Below are 22,573 nucleotides of genomic sequence, written 5' to 3'. Positions count from 1 at the left end.
TGGGACGCGGCGACCCGGCCCTGACCAGGCCGCAGCAAGGCGCCCCCCATCCCCCATCCCCCATACTCCCCTCCCCATCCAGGCCCTCCGCCCTCTTCCCACCCCGCCCCTCCCACCCCGTCACTCTCTCCCTCCTCTCCTCCTCCCCGCCCCACCCCACCCTCTCCCCTCTTCCTTCCGCCCCTCTCCCCCTCCTCTCCATCCTGTCCCTGTCCCCCTCTTCCCCCCCACCCCGCCCAGCCCCGCGACCAGTCCGCTCCCTTTCCGCCCCGCCCTCTCCGCGGCCCCGGCATCCCGCGCACCCGCGGCGCAGTCTCCCGGGCTCCGCGCGTCATCGCTCGTCCCACCTCCCGCCCAGCCAATCAGTCCTCTCCTCCGCACCAGGCCTGCCCTACCCGGGGAAACCTGTGGCCGCAGATGCAGAATCGAGTACGTCGTGTGCAATAACCTGGCGAGAGGGCAATTCCAAGTGCAGAAGAAACAGGAAGACGGCTGGGGGCAGGGGGGCGTCCAGACATCAATCATTTAGCCGCAATCCGCGAGCTGAAGTTAGTCCAGTGTGTTTAGCAGTCTGTCACTTACAAAATGCTTTCCTACAAATGTTCTCTCTCAGTCTTCAAAACAACCCGGTGAGGCGGATGTTATCTCCTTCTCACAGCGGAGGAATGGACAGGGTGGCGAGACCAAGTAACTGCTCCAAGGTCCCAGGCTGGGCGGCGGAGCCCGGCTCGGTCAGACGCGGATCCAGGCCGGACTCCACGTCTTCCTGCTCCGAAACTGAGGGCCAGTGGAGGCACAGGTGATTCTCTCGCTCTGCCCCGTTTGAGATCCACTTGCCTGGACGACTCTTCTAAGAGTTTCGATGGTACAGGCGTGGAAAAACAGGGGAAGATAGCAGGGATGAGAGGAGGAACTTAGGGCGGGACGTTTAGGTAGAGGAAGCCGAGAGAAAAGGGTAAACCCGAAGGGTTGCTTTGGTATTTCTCCCGTTACTAGCCTGGCTAGTGTAAGGGGAGGGGCGGGGCGGGGTTGCATTTTAAAGAGAAAGTCTTGAGAGCTCTTATAGAGAGACAGAAACCCTGGGCAAGCAAGCTTTACTCGCCAGTGCCCCCGAGTTAGCACAGCGCACGGCGCTCCTAGCATCCCAGCGCCGGGAGATCTTGCAGCGCCGCCCAAATCGCCGCGCTCAAACAGCGCCGCCAGGGCACACCCAAAACAAAAGGCCTGGGATCAAGGCCGAGTGAGGACGAGTCGGCTTCTTCGGGAGCCTCCTGCACCTGCTAGCTCTGCCTTACAGTTTGCTGCAGCTTCTTCCTCCGCGTATCTGCGGAGCTCACGTCCTCTACAACAAGGCCCCCTTCCCAGCGAGGCCTCCCGACCCCTTTCACTGTCTACTTTTTCTCCCTCGCATTTATCAGGGTGTAAGCAGTGCTTCTCCATCCGGAATGTGCCGATGCATCCACCTGGGAAACTTGTTACAACACTGATGCACATTCAGTTGATCCAAGGTGGGTTCCCACGTTTCTAACCCGTTCCCACCTTGTGCCTCTGGATCTGTGGGCGACCCTTTACATAGCAAGGACCTAAAACACTAGACCGTAGTTTTCATATTTATCTCGCTTTACGTTCTTTCACCCTGCACTAGAAGGTAAGTTCCAGGAGGGTTAAGATTTGGTTTATTTTGTTGCCTGCTCTACCTCAGCACCTGGAACCTGACACACAGTCGGCGAACATGGTTATTTATTGAAGGAAGGAAGGAGTGAATGAAATATAAGCCAAAAGATGATAAATCCAATGTCATACGAACTGGAATTCAAGGTGAAAACTATAAAAGGAACAAAGGAAATGGGGAAAAAATACATTTTTTTGTATTTATTTTAAAAATGGGAGGAAATAACAGTCACAGACCCTTAGGTCTTGAGTAGTATGATATACTTATTTAAAGTAAAAACCATCCAAAGAACAAGGAAAATCGCAAATATCACGTTGAGTTTAGAAACTTTAACTCGTTCTGTCTTGGTCACATCTCATAGGAAAATGGTGACATAGAAGAACTGAAAAAAACATTAACTTGATATCAGAGGTCTGTATTTACTTTTTTTTTTTTTTTTTTGCGGTACGTGGGCCTCTCACTGCTGTGGCCTCTCCCGTTGCGGAGCACAGGCTCCGGACGCGCAGGCTCAGCGGCCATGGCTCACGGGCCCAGCCGCTCCGCGGCATGTGGGATCTTCCCGGACCGGGGCACGAACCTGTGTCCCCTGCATCAGCAGGCGGACTCTCAACCACTGCGCCACCAGGGAAGCCCTGTATTTACTTTTTTATTGTGGCAAAATATACATAACATTAAATTTAGCATTTTAGCCATTTTTATATGTATGGTTCGATGACATTATGTATGTTCACATTGCTATGCAACCATCACGACGATCCAGCCACAGAAATTTTTCATCTTCTCCAACTGCAACTCTGTACCCACTAAACTGTAACTCCCATTTCCTCCTTCCCCCCAGCCCCAGGCAACCCATAACCTAATTTCTGCCTCTGAATTTGATTACTCTACCTACCTCACTTAAGTGGAATCTACAATATTTGTCCTTCTGTGTCTGGCTTATTTCACTTAGCATAATGTTCTCAAGGCTCATCCGTGTTGTAGCACATGTCAGAATGTCCTTCCTAGTTAAAATTGAATAATATTCAATTTTATGTATATATCCCATTTTGTTTATCTATTCATTTGTGGGTGGACACTTGGGTTGTTTCCACCTTTTGGCTACTATGATAATGCTGTTATGAACATGGGTGTACAAATATCTGTTCAAGTCCCTGCTTTCAGTTCCTCTAGGTATATACCCAGAAGTGGAATTGCTGAGTCATATGGACCATTCCTTGTTTAATTTTTTGAGGAACCACCATACTGTTTCCCACAGCAGCTGTATCATTTCCCACATGCAATGCACAAGGATTCCAATTTGTCTATATCCTTGTCTAAACTTGTTATTTTCTTTCTTTCTTTCTTTTTATAATAGCCATACTTTTGGGTGTGAAGCTGTGTCTCATTGTGGTTTTGATTTGCATTTTCCTAATGATTAGTGATGATAAGCATTTTTTCACATGCTTTTTGGCCATTTGTATATCTTCTGTGGAGAAATGTCTATTCAAGTCCTTTGCCCATTTTTTTTCATCTTTATTGCAGTATAATTGCCTTACAATGGTGTGTTAGTTTCTGCTTTACAACAAAGTGAATCAGTTATACATATACATATGTTCCCATATCTCTTCCCTCTTGCGTCTCCCTCCCTCCCACCCTCCCTATCCCACCCCTCCAGGCGGTCACAGCACCGAGCTGATCTCCCTGTGCTATATGGCTGCTTCCCACTAGCTATCTATTTTATGTTTGGTAGTGTATATATGTCCATGCACTCTCTCACTTTGTCACAGCTTACCCTTCCCCCTCCCCATATCCTCAAGTCCATTCTCTAGTAGGTCTGGGTCTTTATTCCTGTCTTACCCCTAGGTTCTTCATGACATTTTTTTTTCTTAGATTCCATATATATGTGTTAGCATACAGTATTTGTCTTTCTCTTTCTGACTTACTTCACTGTGTATGACAGACTCTAGGTCCATCCACCTCATTACAAATAACTCAATTTCGTTTCTTTTTATGGCTGAGTAATATTCCATTGTATATATGTGCCACATCTTCTTTATCGGTTCATCTGATGATGGACACTTAGGTTGTTTCCATCTCCTGGCTATTGTAAATAGAGCTGCGAGGAACATTTTAGTACGTGACTATTTCTGAATTATGGTTTTCTCAGGGTATATGCCCAGTAGTGGCATTGCTGGGTCATATGGTAGTTCTATTTGTAGTTTTTAAAGGAACCTCCATGCTGTTCTCCACGGTGGCTGTATCTATTTACATTCCCACCAGCAGTGCAAGAGGGTTCCCTTTTCTCCACACCCTCTCCAGCATTTATTGTTTCTAGATTTTTTGATGATGGTTTGCCCATTTTTGAATTGTATTGTTTGTTTTTTTGTTGTTGAGTTGTAGGAGTCTGTTACATGTTCTAGATATTAATTCCTTATCAGATATATGATTTGCAAATATTTTCTCCCATTTTGTAGGTTGCCTTTTCATTTTGTTGATACTGTCCTTTGAGGCACAAAAGTGTGTAATGTTGATGAGGTCTGATTTATCTAATTTTCCTTCTGTTATCTGTGCTTTTGGTGTCATACCCAAGAAATCATTGGCAAATCCCATGTCATGAAGCTTTTTCCCTATGTTTTCTTCTCAAGAGTATTATAGTTCATTATTTTTAGGCTCTAATCTAAAATTTTTTTGTACCCACATTTTTATTGAAGTATAGTTGATTTACACTGTTTCAGGTGTATAGCAAAGTGATTCAGTTATAGATACATATATATTTATTCTTTTTCAGATTCTTTTCCATTATAAGTTATTACAACATATTGAATACTGTTCCCTGTCCTGTACAGTAGGTCCTTGTTGTTTATCTATTTTATATTTAGTAATGTGTGTCTGTTAATCCCAAATTCCAAATTTATCCCTCCCCCCCTTCCCCTTTGGTACCATAAGTTTGTTTTCTATGTCGAGTTTAATAGTTTTAAGAGCTTTCTATTTACTTTTACAGAGAATATATATTCTTTTTAAAAAGCTTTATGCATTTCAAAAGTAGAAATTGTACAGGTCACAATGTCTAACAGCAATGCAATAAAAACTAGTAGTTAATACACTAGTAATTGTATATTTGAAAGTTGCTCAGAGACTAGATCTTAAAAGTTCTCATCACGGGCTTCCCCGGTGGCGCAGTGGTTGAGAGTCCGCCTGCCAATGCAGGGGACAAGGGTTCGTGCCTCGGTCCGGGAAGATCCCACATGCCGCGGAGCGGCTGGGCCCGTGTGCCATGGCCGCTGAGCCTGAGCGTCCGGAGCCTGTGCTCCGCAACGGGAGAGGCCACAACAGTGAGAGGCCCGCACACCGTAAAAAAAAAAAAAAAAAAAAAAAGTTCTCATCACAAGAAAAGATTTGTAACTATGTGAGGTGAAGAATGTTAGCTAAAGGTACTGCAGTAATCATTTCACAATATATACATATATCAAATCACGTTATACACCTAAAACTAGTACGATGTTATATGTCAATTATATCTCAATTAAAAAAATGAAAACAAACAAAAAAAAAGAAAACAAAAAGCCTTGGAAGCTGATGCAAGTAATCGAGACTTGATTCTCTATGAGAGTTGCCTTACCTGCCTCTGTGTTTCCTGTGGAGTTCAACATATGCCCTCACACAGCTGATGTCAATTAATGCAGGTCAAATAAACAAGTTTCGCCTAAACACACACAAACACACTTACACAAATAACCTTCCCGCCCACCCCCATCCCACCATCAAAACACACAAACAAAAAAAAACTAGTCGGGCTTTCCTGGTGGCGCAGTGGTTGAGAGTCCGCCTGCCGATGCAGGGGACACGGGTTTGTGCCCCGGTCCGGGAAGATCCCACATGCCGCGGAGCGGCTGGGCCCGTGAGCCATGGCCGCTGAGCCTGCGCGTCCGGAGCCTGTGCTCCGCAACGGGAGAGGCCACAATGGTGAGAGGCCCGCGTACGCAAAGAAAAAAACAAACAAAAACAACTAGTCATTAGTCAGGAAAGGTTAACCATTTGGAAATCTTAAGAGCCCTCTCTTTAACTCTTGGGTCAAAGAGAAACTCAAGCTGCAATGATAGATTCTTTAGAAAATAACACTGAGAACATTTACATTTGAGAAAGAAACTTAAGGGAATCAAAAGGAAGAAATTAAGGACGAGAAGGTAAAAATTAATATTTCAAAAATTAAAAAGCAGTGAACCAATGAAAAAATAATTTTTTTTTTTTCTAATTAAGAAAAATGCCTATAGGAGATGGCCAGGAACGGGACAAATGCAGGTAATGCCCAGGAGAAGACAGAAAAGGAGCCGTAGTCATATTCACCTCTTTCCCACCACCTGTGTGGCCTGAGGCCATCCCCTCGGAGTTCAAGTCTGACAGTCCTTTCACACCCTAGGTCTGTGCACATGGACCTGTTACTCAACCTCTCTCTGAACTTCAGTGTGTTCACCTGAATAGTGGAGATAAATTACAGGACTAAATACAGGGCTTGGCACGTGGGGATGCATATTATTATTATTATTATTTTGTGAACGATGATATTGTTCGTGAGAATATTCATATTTTGTTTCACCCTATGGGAGGTCCTAAAGAGGAGAACGTGAGTGGTATCAACCTTAAAAAAAAAAAAATTGACAAATTAGAAAAAGCAAAATGAAGTTCATTCGGGAAGAACGGGGGAATTGCCATGAAGGACAAGGAAGCTATGGTGACCCACGGGCAAGTCAAAAAAGACAAAGGGAAGGTCAGCTTTCATTAAGGTTACAAGAGGAAACTGGGGAGGGTTGTTTTAAGCAAAAGTTTATCGGAGGAGAACGAGAGTTCAAGGCTGTTGGCAGTTTCTCACCAGCTGCCAGTGGTGGCTGGAGCGCTGTTGCTGGAGCAGGGAGGGCTCTTCCTTCTTATTCTTAAAAACAGGAGATAAAATCCCCGGGTGGAAAATGCCCTCCCTTGTCAGAATAATTCTCATGTTTTGTTCTCCCTGCTGGTGACCTAGGCTGAGTGTGTGAGAGCTCCCCTTTCAGAGCTGCCCGATTCCATTTTAAGGAGGTCTCCTTTATTTATATTCATGGTGGAAAAGCGAGTGCCAAGTGGCAGGGCGAGGGGAGGAGGGCTGCTTCACCTGGGACAAAAGGAAGACAGGCATCTAGGGGGGCCGCGGGTCATCCCGGTCCAGGAGGCCCGTGCTGGTCAAGGCACGGCAAGGCTTCCCTTCCTCCATCGCCCCGCAGGCGAACGAGGGTGAAAATGAACATCTCGCCACCGTCCATACCTGGAGGGGCCTGGACTAGTTGTCCCTGAGGCTTTTCCTAGTTCTGTTGGCCTATGGTCAGGGAACTCTTAGGCTGAGCAGCATAGAAGAAAAGCCAGCTGGAGGGAAGCAGGGCAGTTTTCCAGCTCAGATGCTGAGCGCGATGGCGGTGTTGGTAGCAGGATGTGTATGGAGCCGTGACCCAGGTATGGACCTCAAGATGTTGTTAGCTTCTTGCTTGCTTGTGCTGAGAGAGGTAGGAGCTGGCCAGTTGGGAGCAGACTCGGTTCCCCGCACCCCCAGGAGGCCTGTGAAGGGAGAACGTGATGGGTGGTGGGCAGTCCCAAAGGACATGATGCAAGGAACAGTGGCCAGCCACCTCCAGTGTCATGGCCCTAGAGGCACTGACAGCAGACAGCCTCTAGGTACTGAGCTCAGCTCATTCATTAGGCAACCTCTCCCACTGGCTCTTATCTCTTGCAGGCAGGTGAGGAAACGGGGACAAATGCCAGATTCCTGATCAGATTTAAGGCTGGACAGAGATGCGTCCATCAGAGCCAGATGAACAGAAGTCAACAGATGCAATGTCTATCCATCATGTAGGTTGCCCACAAAATCAAGATGGCCAGGGAGCAGCTGGTATTTACACCTGGGGCTCTCCCCTTGCCCTCACTTGGGCAGAGGCAGAGAAAGAACGTTGCCCAGCAGCACTTTGGGGAGTTCCCCCTCACACACACATTCCATGATAATCCGCTTCAGTTGTTATGATTTGGGCAAGTTGCCTCCAAGGATAACTCCTGTGGAAAGATGGCCATGGATTTAGCGGGGAGACCTTTTTTCCGAGATTACCTTTGTACATCTGGATGTGGTCAGGGTGGGTGGAGGGTAATCTTAGCCACCCACAGGAGAGATCCTTCTAGACAATGAAGCAGCACTAAGGACGGCAGAGCCATGCCCTTGTTCTTCAAATTACGCAAGTAGGTCAAGTCCCTTTCTTCCCCTTAAGCCAGAGGTTGTCTGAAACTTTCAACTGGAGTATGCATAACACACCTGTGTGGATTGAAGTGTGTCTCCCAGAAAGACGTGTCCAAGTCCCAACCTCTGGTACCTGTGAGTGTGACCTTATTTGGAGTTAGGGTCTTTGCAGATGTGATCAGGCTAAGATGAGGCCCCATTAGATTAGGCTGAGGACGAAGACACACACAGGAGGTAACACCGTGTAGTGATGGAGGTAGAGATTGGAGTGATGCATCCACAAGCCAAGGCATGCCAGGAGCCACCAGGAGCTCAGAGAGAGGTGTGGAAATTCCCTCAGATTCTCTCTCAGAAACTCCAGAAGAAGCCAACCCCGCTGACACCTGAATTTTGACCTTCTAGTTTCCAGAACGCTGGGAGATAAATTTCTGTTGTTTCGAGCCATCCGGTTGGTGGTGCTCTGTTACAGCAGCCCTACGAACCTAATACAACCCCTCGCTGATGGTGTTGGCCATGGAATCACCTACCCCTTCCTTCTGAGAAACACATGCAGGAGACTTTGAGGAAGCGCTCTCGGTGGTACCCCCTATTTGACCTAAAGATGCAGTTTGAGGAGTTGTTTGCATCAGATCCCTGGCTTTTTGGCTCTCCTGCTCCACTCTCCCCCCAGCACCTATGCTGAAAGACATCTTAGTGTAGGCCCTAACCATATCTTGCCTAACTTGCTAAAAATTGTCTGCCGTCTTTTTCTCTCTTGGTTCATATTCCATACTGCCACTTTCCCCCCAAACCAACCGATTCCATCTTTCCTCTTGTTAAAACTCTCCATTGGTTACCCAGGCCCTACAGAAAGCTCTATCACATGTGATCGGAGAATCTGAAGAATCTCATGTCAACTTATCTCTGTCCTGTCTATTCTCATTCCCTTGCCATGTGCCCCATCCCTTTGTTTTTTTAATGAAATGACCTGCATGTATTTGTTTGTGTTGTTTTTTTTTTTTTGTCTGTTTGTTTGTTTTTTGGCCACACCATTCGTCATGTGAAATCTTAGTTCCCCGACCAGGGATCGAACCCATACCCCCTGCATTGGAAACACAGAGTCTTAACCACTGGACCGCCAGGGAAGTCCCTGTGCCCCATACTTTGATGACACCAAGCGTGCACTAAGGGACTCTCTCCAGGGTTGTCACTCAGCAAATAGTATCTCTGGGAGAGGGGGGAGGTGGGCGGGGCAGACAGCATAGGAAGCCGGTCTGAGAAGGCAGCACAGGCAGCGGGCTGTTGGGAAAACAGCCCCATCCTCAAGTCAGGAGACCTGAGTCCCAGCCTCGATTTTGTCACGCATTCGACGCACACCACAAGCATGGCACCCACAAGGTCTGTCCACCTGCAGACCAGATGTTTTCCAACTTCCCTTCCTGCTGCCCCACTCTGATTTTTCACATCTGCAGACTGAACACCAGGCCAGGTGCACGGTGAGTTAGGAACAGAGCAAATGGCCACTGGGAGTTGGTTCCCTAGCAGCCGCCACCTCCCCTGTCTTGCCAACCCCTCCACGCTTCTGCCCGTGCTGATTTGGTAACTGCTGTGTGATGCACAGGAGGAAGCGGAGGAGGAGGGAAGTTATGGGGAAATGGTGCTGGATGCTGAGCAATGAAACCACATGTGTGAAGCGGAGCCCAAGCCAGAACCACCGCCAGCCAGAGCCCCCAGGGTCTGGAGAATGACCCTTCGCTGACACGGAGGGGAGTCCCCCAAGGCCACGAACTGAGTGATACTGTGTACACAGCTGACCCCTTGTCTCAAGGTGAGTCAGCTCTGCAGTGTGGTTTATATTCTAGAACCTTCACCCTGTGGATTAAGCCAAACCTACACTTGACTTGAGACTGCATCCTGGCTGGGTCCCAGCCTTTCCCCCTCTCCATCCCGCTTCCCTCTCTCCCTTAGGTTTTTTTCTGGAGAGCACTCTCTTAATAAATCACTTTCCCAAAAATCTCTCTCTCAGGTCCTGCTTCTGGGGACTTGATCTAAAACAGTGTGCTTTTAATGAATAAAAGTAAAATACCATTGATGGGTAAAACATGAATGGGGGCAAAACATATACGGGAATGTGGGAAGGAAACTCCAGATTCATTTTAAAAAGGGAAAAAGAAAAGGCTACGTGAGTCTGTTTGTAGGGGAAGGAAGCAGAGCTTCCTGTTTGTCCCTGGAGGGCAGTAAACTGAGTAGTTTCCCTGTTATTGAAATCCTATTTCGCCTGATTCATTTCCTACATCACAGGGCGGCTGACAGCTTTCAGAATAAGCATCGGTCCCATGTTCTTGAAAAGCAGCAGTGTTGACTCATGCAAGAAAGCATATCCTCTTTTGACGGTACAGTAAAGGGGCCAGAAACTCCTTTTAATGAAACTCCAATAGCAAATGCGCTCCTTTTCCTTTTAGAGAACAGACGGATCTGTGGAATCCAATTCAAAAAGTTCATAGAGGCCCAAACTGGCCAAACTCACACAGCCCACAGTGGCCACTCAAGTTCCAACTGAGCTCATGCCTCATAAAAAGTTTTCCTGGACCCATGCACTGCTCTCAGGCAGATCAGCCAGATCTTCTAGCACGGTGGCTAAGGGCACACGGTCTGGAACCAGAATGCATGTGTTTGATTCCTGGCTCTGCCCCTTAGTGGCCCGACCTTAGCATCCCCATCCGTCAAATTCAGGGCTCATGTGTTATTAAATGCATTAATACAGGAGATGAACAGAAAACGGTGAGGTTCCGTATGTGTTAACTTGTTATTAGCATAATAAGCCACGGCTCATTCATTTGAGGGCACCTGGGTCTCCACCACTAAGTAGCTCTGCGTATCCGAGCAAAACACTTCAGCGCTTCGAGCTCTTAAACACTAGGTTCTATAGGATGCCCCCTGAAGTCCTTTCTGGACCTAAAATGGAGCTCAGCCTGGTTCCCTTTCCAGGTCCTGAACTGTGTTTGTAAACCAGGACATTGTTCTCGCTGATTCATGTGAGATTCGTGATGGATGACTTTGTGCGTCAACTTGATTGGGCCACAGGGTGCCCGGATAGTTGGTTAAACGTGACTCTGAGTGTGTCTGTGATGATCTGATAAACACCACCACTGGGATCCTTACAAGAGGATCTGAGAGCCAGGAGGAGGGGTACCACACAGACCCAGCAGGCCTTGAAGCTGGAGTGTGCCTCCCAGGCTCCGCCCTCTCCAGGCCAGCTGGGATGTGTCCCCTGACGTCCAGGGAGACCTGGATGACCCAGCTTCCCTGGACCATACAATAAACAAGGGGCTGGGGCACTTCTAAGTGTTGTCAGCTGTGTCCTGGCTCAAGTTTTGTCAACAAAACGGATGGATTTATAACTAAGGTTAAAAACTGCTGAGATCTAGTTAAACAATTCTGTCCATTTTCCCGAGAAAAATGAGAGACACTTCAGCAGTATTTACGGTGGCAATTGGAGGGCCACATACGGGTCATGCAGGGGATGTGCCCAGAGGGTGGACTCTTGAGAACAGCTGTCCATAAAATGATCATCTTTTTAAGGTGAATGTATTCACAAAGTTACAGTAACTGCCATTCATTGGGCCCTGCTCCATGGTCTTTATGTGTATCAGCTCAGCTAGGCCTCCCAGTAAACCTACCAGGCACATATTATTATCCCCCTTCCTTGTTTTTCCACTGCAGTAAAGTAGACATAACAAATTTTACCATTTTAACCATTTTTAAATGTACATTTTAAAGTGTACACATAACCATTTTTGAGTGTACCCATGTGGCACGACGTTCACATTCTATACACATTCTGTTCCCATTAAACAACAAATCCCCTTTTCTCCTGCCCGCAGGTTGCCCCTGGCAACCACCATCTACCTTCTGTCTCCATGAGTTTGACTACTCTAGGCCCTCATATCAGTGGAATCATACGGTATTTGTCCTTTTGTGGCTGGTTTATCCCACTTAACATAATGTCTAGAAGGTTCATCCATGTTGTACCCCATGTCAGAATTTCCTTTCTTTTCAAGGCTGAACGATATTTTGTTATATATATATATCACATTTTTTAATTCATTCATCTTTTGATGAATGCTTGGGTTGCTTCTGCCTTTCGGCTATAGGGAATAATGCCGCTGTGAACATGAATGTACAAATATCTCTTTGAGTCCCTTCTTGCAGTTCTTTAGGACATATAACCAGAAGTGGAATCGATTGATATTATTCCCTTTTAAAGAAGAATACATCGGGTGCAGAAAGATTACTTATCTTGCCTACGTCTACGCAGCTCAGTGTCAGAACAAGGATTCTCCCCAAGCAGACCGACTCCGGTATCCAAGCTCTTGGCCGCCACACTGCATTGCCTCTCACCCGTGACTCTTACGTTCTGATACAACCACACCTAGAAGGTTACAAAGCCTGGCTCTACTGACCAGAGGAAGGATGCCTAGGGCCTCCCATGCCCCCCGTATTCTCTGACTCCACACCCCTCCTACCATAGGCTTCCAGAACCCCAGACTGACATGACAAAATCTCCTCCAGAGGTTGGACGTTCCAGGTTCTTCTCTACCCGTATCTGAGTGTAAGTTAAACTACTTGCTTTGACTGGTTCTTGTATGAGCGCTTACCGGGCAGTCCCTCAAACAGGACAGACGTGTGTTGGTGACAGTGGTCCATCTCTTTGGCTGTTGGCTAAGTTTTGGAACATCTGAGGGTCCAAACCCGGGCCCCCTTCTCTTCTTAAGCCACGGTCTCTAGGGAGGGCACCTCAACCAGAGCAACAGCTGTACGTACCATCTGCCATAGATGACTCCCAGATTTACATCTCCAGACCTGTATTTTCAACCACTTGTTGACTTCTCCACTGGATGTCCAATGGGCATTTCAAGTTCCAAACAGTCCAAAAAGAACTTCTCCACCCCAATGTTCATAGTATCATTGTGTACAGTTGCCAAGATATGGAAGCAACGTAAGTGTCCATCAGATGAACGGATAAATAAGATGTGAGAGATATATATACACACACACACACAATGGAATACGACTCAGCCATAAAAATGAATGAAATAATGCCATTTGCAACAAGATGGATGGACTTAGAGGGTATCACGCTAAGTGAAATAAGTCAGACAAAGACAAATACTATATGATATCACTTATATGTGGAATTTAAAAAATACAACAAATAAGTGAATATAACAAAAAAGAAACAGACTCACAGATATAGAGAACAAACCAGGGGGAATGGGAAGGGGGGAGGGGTAAGATAGGGGTAGGGGAGTAAGAGGTACAAACTATTATGTATAAAATAAGCTACAAGGATATATTGTACAACACGGGGAGTATAGCCAATATTTTGTAATAATTATAATTATAAATGGAGTATAACCTTTAAATATTGTGAATCACTATATTGTACACCTGTAACTTACATAATATACATGTACATAATATACAACACATATTATATAATATATATAATGTACAACATCAACTATACTTATAAATACTCACAAATACTTATACATAAACTAAATAAATATTAAGAAAAAAAGAACTTCCCTTCCCACAGCCGCCTTATTTGCTCTTTGCCCAGACTTCTCCCTCAGTAAGCGGGACCACTATGCACTCTGGCTCAAGCTGGAAACCTAGAAGTTATCTTTGATTCCTCCTTCCACTCAACACGCATGTTAAACCCATCAGTATGTCTTGCTGGCTCTGTCTCCAAAGTGCATCCCAAATGACTCCATTCTCCATCTCTATCACCATCTCCTTCCAGGACGACTACAATAACCTCCTAACTCATCCTCCTGCTTCCCTTCTTTCCCCTGAGTGATGCATTCTTCCCACAGCAGCTAGGGTGATGGCCTTCAGACTTAAATCGGTTCATTCCCTCCCCAGCTAGAACCTGCCATTGGGTCCCATGGTCCTTACAATAGACCTCACTCCCTGGGGCAGAGCAGACCTTCTCCCTTGTCCTCAATCAAGCCATAGTAGGCTAACTAACCACCACCCAAAGATACAAGATCCTAAGCCCTGGAACTTGTCAACGTTACCTACTAAAGGGTCTTGGCAGACGTGGTTAAGAATTTTGAGATGAGGCGCTTGTCTTGGATTACCCAGTGGGCCCTAGAGGCTACCACGAGTGTCCTGATAAGAGAGAATCGGGGGAGATTAGGTAGGTGCACACATGGGGGAGAGGACCTGTGAATGCCTGGAACTTCCAGAAACTGGAAGAGGCAAGGAGGGCTCCTCTCCTGCAGCTAATGGAGGGTGCACTGCCCTGCCAGCAATGTGATTTCAGACTCCAGAACTGGGAGACGATATGTTTCTGTGGTTTTAAGCCTTTAAATGTGTGGGGAGTTGTTACATCAGCCACAGGAAACTAATGTGCAAGCCAAACTCATGGTGCCTCTGAGCCTTTGCACTGCATGTGCTGACCCTCTCCATCTGACCTGTGTGTGGCCAGCTCTTTCCCGTCTTCAGGTCTCAGCACAGTTTAGGTCTTAGTTCCTCCGAGAGACCTTCTCCAACTCCTACAGCCTTTCCTGATAGGCCCTCATCACTTGTTATTACATCACCCTATTTATTTTCTTCATAGCACTAAATGTTATTTATTTAGCTTATACGGCAGTTATAACAAGACACATATACAATAAAAGATGATATACAATAAATTTATGTATCTTATTTATTTCTTCCTGCTCTAATTCGTACGAGCAAGGACTTTGTCTTATTCAAATGCTTAAATGCCAGGGCCCAGAGCACTGCTGTGTTAGTTTCCTAGGGCTACCACAACAAAATACCACAGACTGGGGGGCTTAAACCGTGGATATATATTTTCTCACAGTTCTGGAGGCTGGAAGCCCAAGATCAAGGTGTTGGCAGGGTTGGTTTCTTCTGAGGCCTGTTTTCTTTCCTTGTAGATACCATCTTCCCCTGAGTCCTCACACGGTCTTCCCTTTGTGTGTGTCTGTGCTCCGGTCCCTTCTTCTTATAAGGACACCAGTGATGTTGGATTAGGGCCCATCCACACAACTTCATTTTACCTTAATTGTTTCTTTAAAGGGCCTATCTTCAAATACAGTCCATTTCTGAGGTACTGGAGGCTTCAACATGTGGATTTTAAGAGGACAAAATTCAGCCCATAACGTAGAATAGGCATGCAACAAATGTGCTGTTGCGTGAATGATAAAACTATAAGAATGGCAATGAAAAACAAACGAAGGAGATAAACTGGAAAATCGAAAAGAAAAACTCAAACGGACAGTAAACACATAAAAATATGTCTGATCTCACTAGAATCAAAGAAACACAAATTAAGACAACAAGGAGATACTATCATTTGCCTATCAAGACAGCCAAGGTTAAAAAGAATGGACAATAGCAAAATGGCTAAGATTAAGAAGAATAGACAATGGCCACCTGTAGGCGTGTGGACACAGGGAACTTGCCCTTCGATGTCTTGCTCGTGAGGGTGTACTTGGAACACAGCTTCTGCAAAGCAGCTTAGCATGACGTACTTTGCAAAGTACAGTGTTCTGAAGGGTGAGCAGACTTCCTTAAAGAAGTGATCTGAAAGGTAGGTCTTAGTCAAGTGAAGGGGGAGAAGGGAGCAAATGAGGCAGAGATAACAGTTTGTGTGAAGGCCTAGAAGTCAGGAAACACGGTGCCTTCAAAGACGTGGAAGAGTAGGGAGGGGAGGTGCCCGATTACCCTGTCCCTCATAGACCAAGATCAACACCAATGTCATCTTCCTCCCCAAATCACACCTCTACCAACATCTACGTTCACATCTAGTGCATCACTCTGCTTTCTTTTCCTGTTGCACTTATTGTTACGTAAAATGGCCTTTTTAATACAATTTATTTAAACATCTGTTGGTTTATTTTATTTATTTATTTTTTTGTGGTACGCGGGCCTCTCACTGTTGCGGCCTCTCCCGCTGCGGAGCAAGGCTCCGGACACGCAGGCCCAGCGGCCACGGCTCACGGGCCCAGCCGCTCCACAGCACGTGGGATCTTCCCAGACCGGGGCACGAACCCGTGTCCACTGCATCGGCAGGCGGACTCCCAACCACTGCGCCACCAGGGAAGCCCTGTTTGTTTATTTTTTAAATTTATTTACTTTTTTATTTTTTGAATTTTGTTTTATTTTTTTTTATACAGCAGGTTCTTATTAGTCATCAATTTTATACACAGCAGTGTATACACGTCAATCACAATCTCCCAGTTCATCCCAACTCCCCCCCGCCCCACTGCCGCTTTCCCCTCTTGGTGTCCATATGTTTGTTCTCTACATCTGTGTCTCTATTTCTGCCCTGCAAACCGGTTCATCTGTACCATTTTTCTAGGTTCCACATATGTGCGTTAACATACGATATTTGTTTTTCTCTTTCTGACTTACTTCACTCTGTATGACAGTCTCTAGGTCCATATCACATCTCAACAAATGACCCAATTTCGTTCCTTTCTATGGCTAATATTCCATTGTATATATGTGCCACATCTTCTTTATCCATTCGTCTGTCAATGGGCATTTAGGTTGCTTCCATGACCTGGCTGTTGTAAATAGTGCTGCAATGAACATTGGGGTGCATGTGTCTTTTTGAATTATGGTTTTCTCTGGATATATGCCCAGTAGTGGGATTGCTGGGTCATATGGTAGTTCTATTTTTAGTTTTCTAAGGAACCTCCATACTCTTCTCCATAGTGGCTGTATCAATTTACATTCCCACCAACAGTGCAAGAGGGTTCCCTTTTCTCCATACCCTCTCCAGCATTTGTTGTTTGTAGATTTTCTGGTGATGCCCATCCTAACTGGTGTGAGGTGATACCTCATTGTAGTTTTGATTTGCATTTCTCTAATAATTAGTGATGTTGAGCATTCTTTCATGTGTTTGTTGGCCATCTGTATGTCTTCTTTGGAGAAATGTCTATTTAGGTCTTCTGCTCATTTTTTAATTAATTAATTAAGTTTTTTGCAGTACGCGGGCCTCTCACTGTTGTGGCCTCTCCCATTGTGGAGCATAGGCTCCGGACGCGCAGGCTCAGCGGCCATGGCTCACGGGCCTAGCCGCTCCGCGGCATGTGAGATCTTCCCAGACCGGGGCACGAACCCGTGTCCCCTGCATCGGCAGGTGGACTCTCAACCACTGCGCCACCGGGGAAGCCCACGACATGTTGGATTTGAAGTACTAGGAGATCTCCGCATGGAGAAGTCCCAGGAGGCAGTACATATAAAGATATTATATACATAAAGTCAAACTGGAAACCAAAACCTATAGTTGGGATGAGATCACCCAGGTATGGGTGTGAAGACTACTCAGGACTGGGACTTCCCTGGTGTCCAGTGGGTAACACTCTGGGCTCCCAATGCAGGGGGCCCAGGTTCGAACCCTGGTCAGGGAAATAGATCTCGCGTGCATGCCGCAACTAAGAGTCCGAATGCCATGACTAAAAGATTTCGTATGCTGCAACGAAGATCCCGTGTGCTGCAACTAAGACCCAGCGCAGCCTAAATAAATAAATAAATATTAAAAAAAAGAAAAAGACTACCCAAGACCTGTCCACCCATCCCCAACCTCTAGGGTCCTCAAGCAAGAAAGCCAGGCAGGGTCAGGGGGCTGCCAGAACCTGGGGGGTGTTACAGGTTGCATGATGGAGAAACACCATGGAAGCTGAGCACTGTCCCCGCACAAGGCTGATTCTGAGAGAAGGGTTTCACAAAGATTTTGTGAACTACAAACTTTATCATACAGCATCTTCCTTAATGGCCCTTCCCCAATCCTGGCTCCTCCCTTCTCCCCACTGTATCCACTTACATGTAAATGGGAACAGGGGAGGGGGGCTGCCTTAGAAGAAGAGGCAATTTTTCTTTTTGTCATATTTGTTGAACAGCCTTTTCCAGGTTTCTCATTTATCTGCTGACTTTGTTTATGGTATTTTTAATACACAAGTTTACATGTTTTCGATGATCAACTTTAAGTCATCAAATATTTTCCTTAGGATTTTTGAGGTTAAGTCTGGGGCTCCAAAAGTTCAACACAGCCTTTTTCCTTTGTTTCTTATGAGTCAGTTCTGAAGATTATTAAAAAACTAAGAGCTCACAAAGACAAGATCAGCAATATCTAAGGAAAGGGCTCTTCGACACAAGCCAGGCTATGGTTTGCTGCTTCGTTGATTTTTTAAAATTCAGTATTGTATTTATTCTGGAGATAACTGTTGAGTATGCAGGTATTGATAGGACACTGTGTCCTTTTTTAATACTTCCCGGGGGGAAAGGTCTTTCAGGCCTCAGTAATCAGAATTACACGATGGGCTTGTTTTAATTTCTTGGACCGTGCGTGACGTATTGGATTATGTTTCCCCCTTTACACTGGGTGCTAGGATGCTCAGATCCAATTTTTTTTTCACACTTCCTTTAATAAAAAGTATATCTTCACAAAGCATGTGTTTGGGGAATTAATATTTGCTCTGACTTTAAATTTTTCTCCTTTCTTTTCTTTATCTTCCTTCCAATTTATCAAAATTAATTAACTAATTTATTTATTTTTGGCTGCATTGGGTCTTCATTGCTGTGCGTGGGCTTTCTCTAGTTGTGTGGAGCAAGGTCTACTTTTCGTTGTGGTGCGCGGGCATCTCATTGCGGTGGCTTCTCTTGTTGAGGAGCAGAGGTTCTAGGCGCGCGGGCTTCAGTAGCTGTGGCACATGGGCTCAGTAGTTGTGGCTCACGGGCTTAGTTGCTCTGCAGCATGTGGGGTCTTCCCGGACCAGGGCTCGAACCTGTGTCCCCTGCATTGGCAGGCGGATTCTTAACCATTGTGCCACCAGGGAAGTCCCATCTTTTAATCTTATACTCATCTTTGATAATGGCATATCGAGTCCTTTTTGAAAGGGGGTGGGAAAGAAAAGAATGAAGAAGAGAAAGAAATGGAAAAGAGAGGGAGAGACAGTTCTCCCAAAATATGTACTTAGCAATCGTACTAAGCTCTCTGATGTTTAATTATTTACATTACCAAAGTACATTTAACTTCACCATGGGACTCCTTCATGTAGAGTTCTCTGAAAATATTTACATTTTCATTTGCTTTATTAAACAACAATTCCCGATAGGCACAGTATCTCTTCAACATGTCTGCAGTGTAAAGTGAAGTTTTTTTTGGCCATGCAGCATGCAGGATACTTAGTTCCTCAAACAGAGATCAAACCCCTGCCCCCTGCAGTGGGAGCACAGAGTCTTAACCACTGGACCACCAGGGAAGTCCCATGTATAAAGTGAATTTTATCTGTATTTCAAAATAGAGAAAACCATCCATTTCCAGCAATATCTATAATGTGAAGAACTCAGCTATGGGCTGAACTTGGCTGTTATCTAGCCCAGTACCTTTTGGTTGTTTCCCTTTGTTTATTCTAGATGGCCTCGTGATTAACTGTTTGATACGTGTCAGCCCCTGTTCTTTTACATGTATATTTCTTTTAATCCTCACTATGAAGAGACTGAGACCCAGAGAACTTACATGATCTCTCACGAAACCCAAGTCAATGGCAAAAAGACAAGAATTCCCGTCTCCACTGCCTGGGCTTTGGCTACCACGTGACACTGAATCCTTCCTTCTCAAATAATTCCAATTGTATTCTCTGTGCTAATTAGCAAAAATAGGCAGTTTATACCTATGCAGTCTCTCTCTCTCTCTCTCTCCCCGTCACACACACACACATACAAGTGATTGTTAACTATGTTGTATATATCTAACTTAACGTAAATCATTTCCAGATAAAAATTGAAAATTTAAGTCATGATCACCTTACACCCATTTAGGACGGCTACTGTCAAACAACAACAATAAAAAGAGTTTTCACTTGGCAGTGAAAGCGTGGAGTCCTAACCACCGGACTGCCAGGGAATTCCCCGAGATGGGCGTTTTTCAAGGGGATCAGATTGGACTTCTAATCGCCAAGGCCAGTGTGAAGTTATGGAACCTGCCCAAGATGGTGAGGAATGTGTGGCCCAGTGGAGAAAGGAGAGGCAACAGTGAAAAGAATCATTTTACTCCCAACACAGTCCCGGGAACCCATGATGAGAAGGTCGAGAGGTGGGAGCCAGCTTGCAGGACGCATGTCATGGTCAGTGAGTGTGGGCTGCAGTGAGCACGTAGGAGGGGAGCATTGCATCACGGTAGCAAGGTAGGACCTGCGAGGTCATGGTCAGGACTTCTAAATTTTATCCAGAAGGAAATAAGAAGTCACTGCTGGGAGAAGGTGGGGCAGTGAGCAGAGCAATGACTGTTTGGAGCCTTGGACTAAGGTGGTAGTGGTGGAAGTTAGATTTGGGATGTATTTTGAACGCAGAGGCTAAGATTTGCTGATGGGTTGAATATGGGGGTGTTACAGAGACATGGGCGGAGAGGGAGGACGAGGTGACCTAAGCCACTGAATGGACCACGTTGCCATTTAATCAGATGGAAGAAAATGCAGGAGAAATGAGTGGTCTGTGTCTGTGTGTGGAGCGGAAATGTATTTTGGACACAATAAATTTGAGATGCCTAATAGCTGTCCAAGTGGAAGTGGGAAGCAGACGGATGTATGAACCTGGAGTCCAGGGGCCAGATCGCAGCTACAGACATAACTTGGGAGTCTTCAGTAACTAGATGCCATGAGATGCTGGGTGCTCATGTCCAGGGATTACTCTAGGGTGCGCTGGAATTAAGAGGCAAGAGAGGAGGGGCGTCCAGCGAGGAAGCCTGAGAAGCTGCTCCCGGGATGTAGGAGGGGAAAACACAAGAAGGCAAGATCCTGGAAGCCAAGAGATGAAAATGTGTGATCCACAGCATCAAGTGCTGATCAGACGTTACAGGGGACAAGGACTGAGCAGGGACTATTGAATCTGGCACCATGGAGGTCATAGGTGACCTTGACAAGGGATGTTTTGCTGGGGTGATGGAGAAGCCTGACCGAGGGAGTTTAAGAGCAAAAGAGAGGAAGTGAAAAACTGTTCCACTTTTCCAAGGATGTGTGCTGTAAAGGAAGGCTGAAAGGAGATGTGAAATTCTCCCCGCCTTTAAATAAGAGATATTTGAGCATCACAGAGAAAGCTCTCTGACGCTTAGTGATGCATTGTGGTGAATATTATAGCAGCATCTTCCAACTTAGTAATTCTCTCCTTAATTCTAGTTTATCATTCATCCCGTGTCTTTTTTCAGTGACTGTGTAATTCACTCTCAAAGTGTTTTTTTCTCATATCCATTTGATTTTGTTTCATTTCTGCATATTTTATTTTAGAATTTTTAATGGCTGTTATTCCTTCATTTATCTCCTTGGGGATCCTAAACATAAGTAATTCAAGGTAAACTCATAAATACTTACATGGCCCTGTGTGCCAGGCATTGTTCTAAGCATTTTAAGTATCTATAAAATCTCATGTAATTACAACAACCCTCTAAGGAAGATATCGTTATCACCCTATTGTACAGGTGAGGGGACCCAGGCACAGGAAGAGAGGTCCACAGATAACATGTATCAAACCCAAGCTGTCTGGCTCCAGTCTGGCTTGTAATCATTACGCTATGCTGCCGCTTTAAAAACAAACAAACAAACAAAACCCTGCTGTTTACAGAGATTTGTACACCCATGTTCATAGCAGTATTATCCAAGGGCCAAAAGGTGGAAGCAACCCAAGCATCCGTCAACAAACAATGGAATACTATTCAGTCTTGAAAAGGAAGGAAATTGACACATGCTACGCCATGGATAAACCTAAAAACATGCTAAGTGACATATGACAAATATTATCAAATCAATAGAGATAGAAAGTAGAATAGTGGTTGGTAGGGGGAGGGACAGGGAGGTGAGAATGGGAAGTTAGTGTTTGATGGGTACGGAGTTTCAGTTTGGGAAGATGGAAAAGTTCTGGAGATGGATGGGGGTGATGGTTGCACAGCAATGTGAATGCATTTAATGCCACTGAAATGTGCACTTAAAATTAATGTATATTTAACCGCAGTTCTTAAAACACTGTCTTTCATTTGCATTCCCTCTGGAACCCATCATCTGAGGGCTGCCTGTGTTGGCCCCGTGATTTTAGCGTTAGGTATCTTGGCGTTTTGCACGGTCTGGAGGCTCCCGCAAGGCCGGAGGTCTTTACTGGGCACGCAGCACAGGGGCCTCCGCGCCTGCGTGTTTTGCGGAGTCTCCTCCACTGTGACCTTGGCGGTGCCCGCTCGGCTCCCTCTGCTGCAGCTCGGCTGTGAGGCTGGCTCCTCCTCCCACGGCCTCAGCTTCCTACCAGCCGGGGCTGATGATGCAGTGTCCGCAGGGGCCGTCCTCTGCGTTCTCTGCCCCGCAGACACCAGCTTTCCAGAGCTGGCTGACCTTGGCCCTGCATGCACCCCCTGTGAGGGTTGCGACTCCCCATCTCCAGCTCCACTGCCTGCTTTTGAACTAGAGCCCAGAAGGCCCCGCAGTTTCCACCTCTGCATGGGTCTCTGTATGTTATCCTGTTTTGAGAGTGGATATAGCTTTCCTTTCTTTAAAAAAAAAAAAAAAATCTATTTGATTTGCTTAGAACAGGTTGGAAAGAGCTCCTTATAATATCACTTAAGCCAATAAATATTGCTTGTAAAGTGATTTTTAAAGGCATGTTTGCAACTCCATTCAACACTTGCAATT

At 45.8% G+C, this 22,573-nt stretch overlaps 1 long non-coding RNA gene across 1 annotated transcript; it reads left to right on the top strand.

The window, feature by feature from the left end:
• Nucleotides 1–368: 368 nt before the first annotated feature.
• On the top strand, nucleotides 369–8,748 carry LOC132427566 (uncharacterized). Its single transcript, XR_009519934.1, has 4 exons — nucleotides 369–799; nucleotides 1,419–1,508; nucleotides 7,407–7,522; nucleotides 8,301–8,748. It is a non-coding gene; the product is annotated as an uncharacterized lncRNA (long non-coding RNA).
• Nucleotides 8,749–22,573: the final 13,825 nt, after the last annotated feature.

This window comes from Delphinus delphis, chromosome 6 (assembly GCF_949987515.2).
Source record: "Delphinus delphis chromosome 6, mDelDel1.2, whole genome shotgun sequence".
Classification (NCBI taxonomy): Eukaryota; Metazoa; Chordata; class Mammalia; order Artiodactyla; family Delphinidae; genus Delphinus; species Delphinus delphis.
This window is presented reverse-complemented; position numbering and strand designations above follow the sequence as displayed.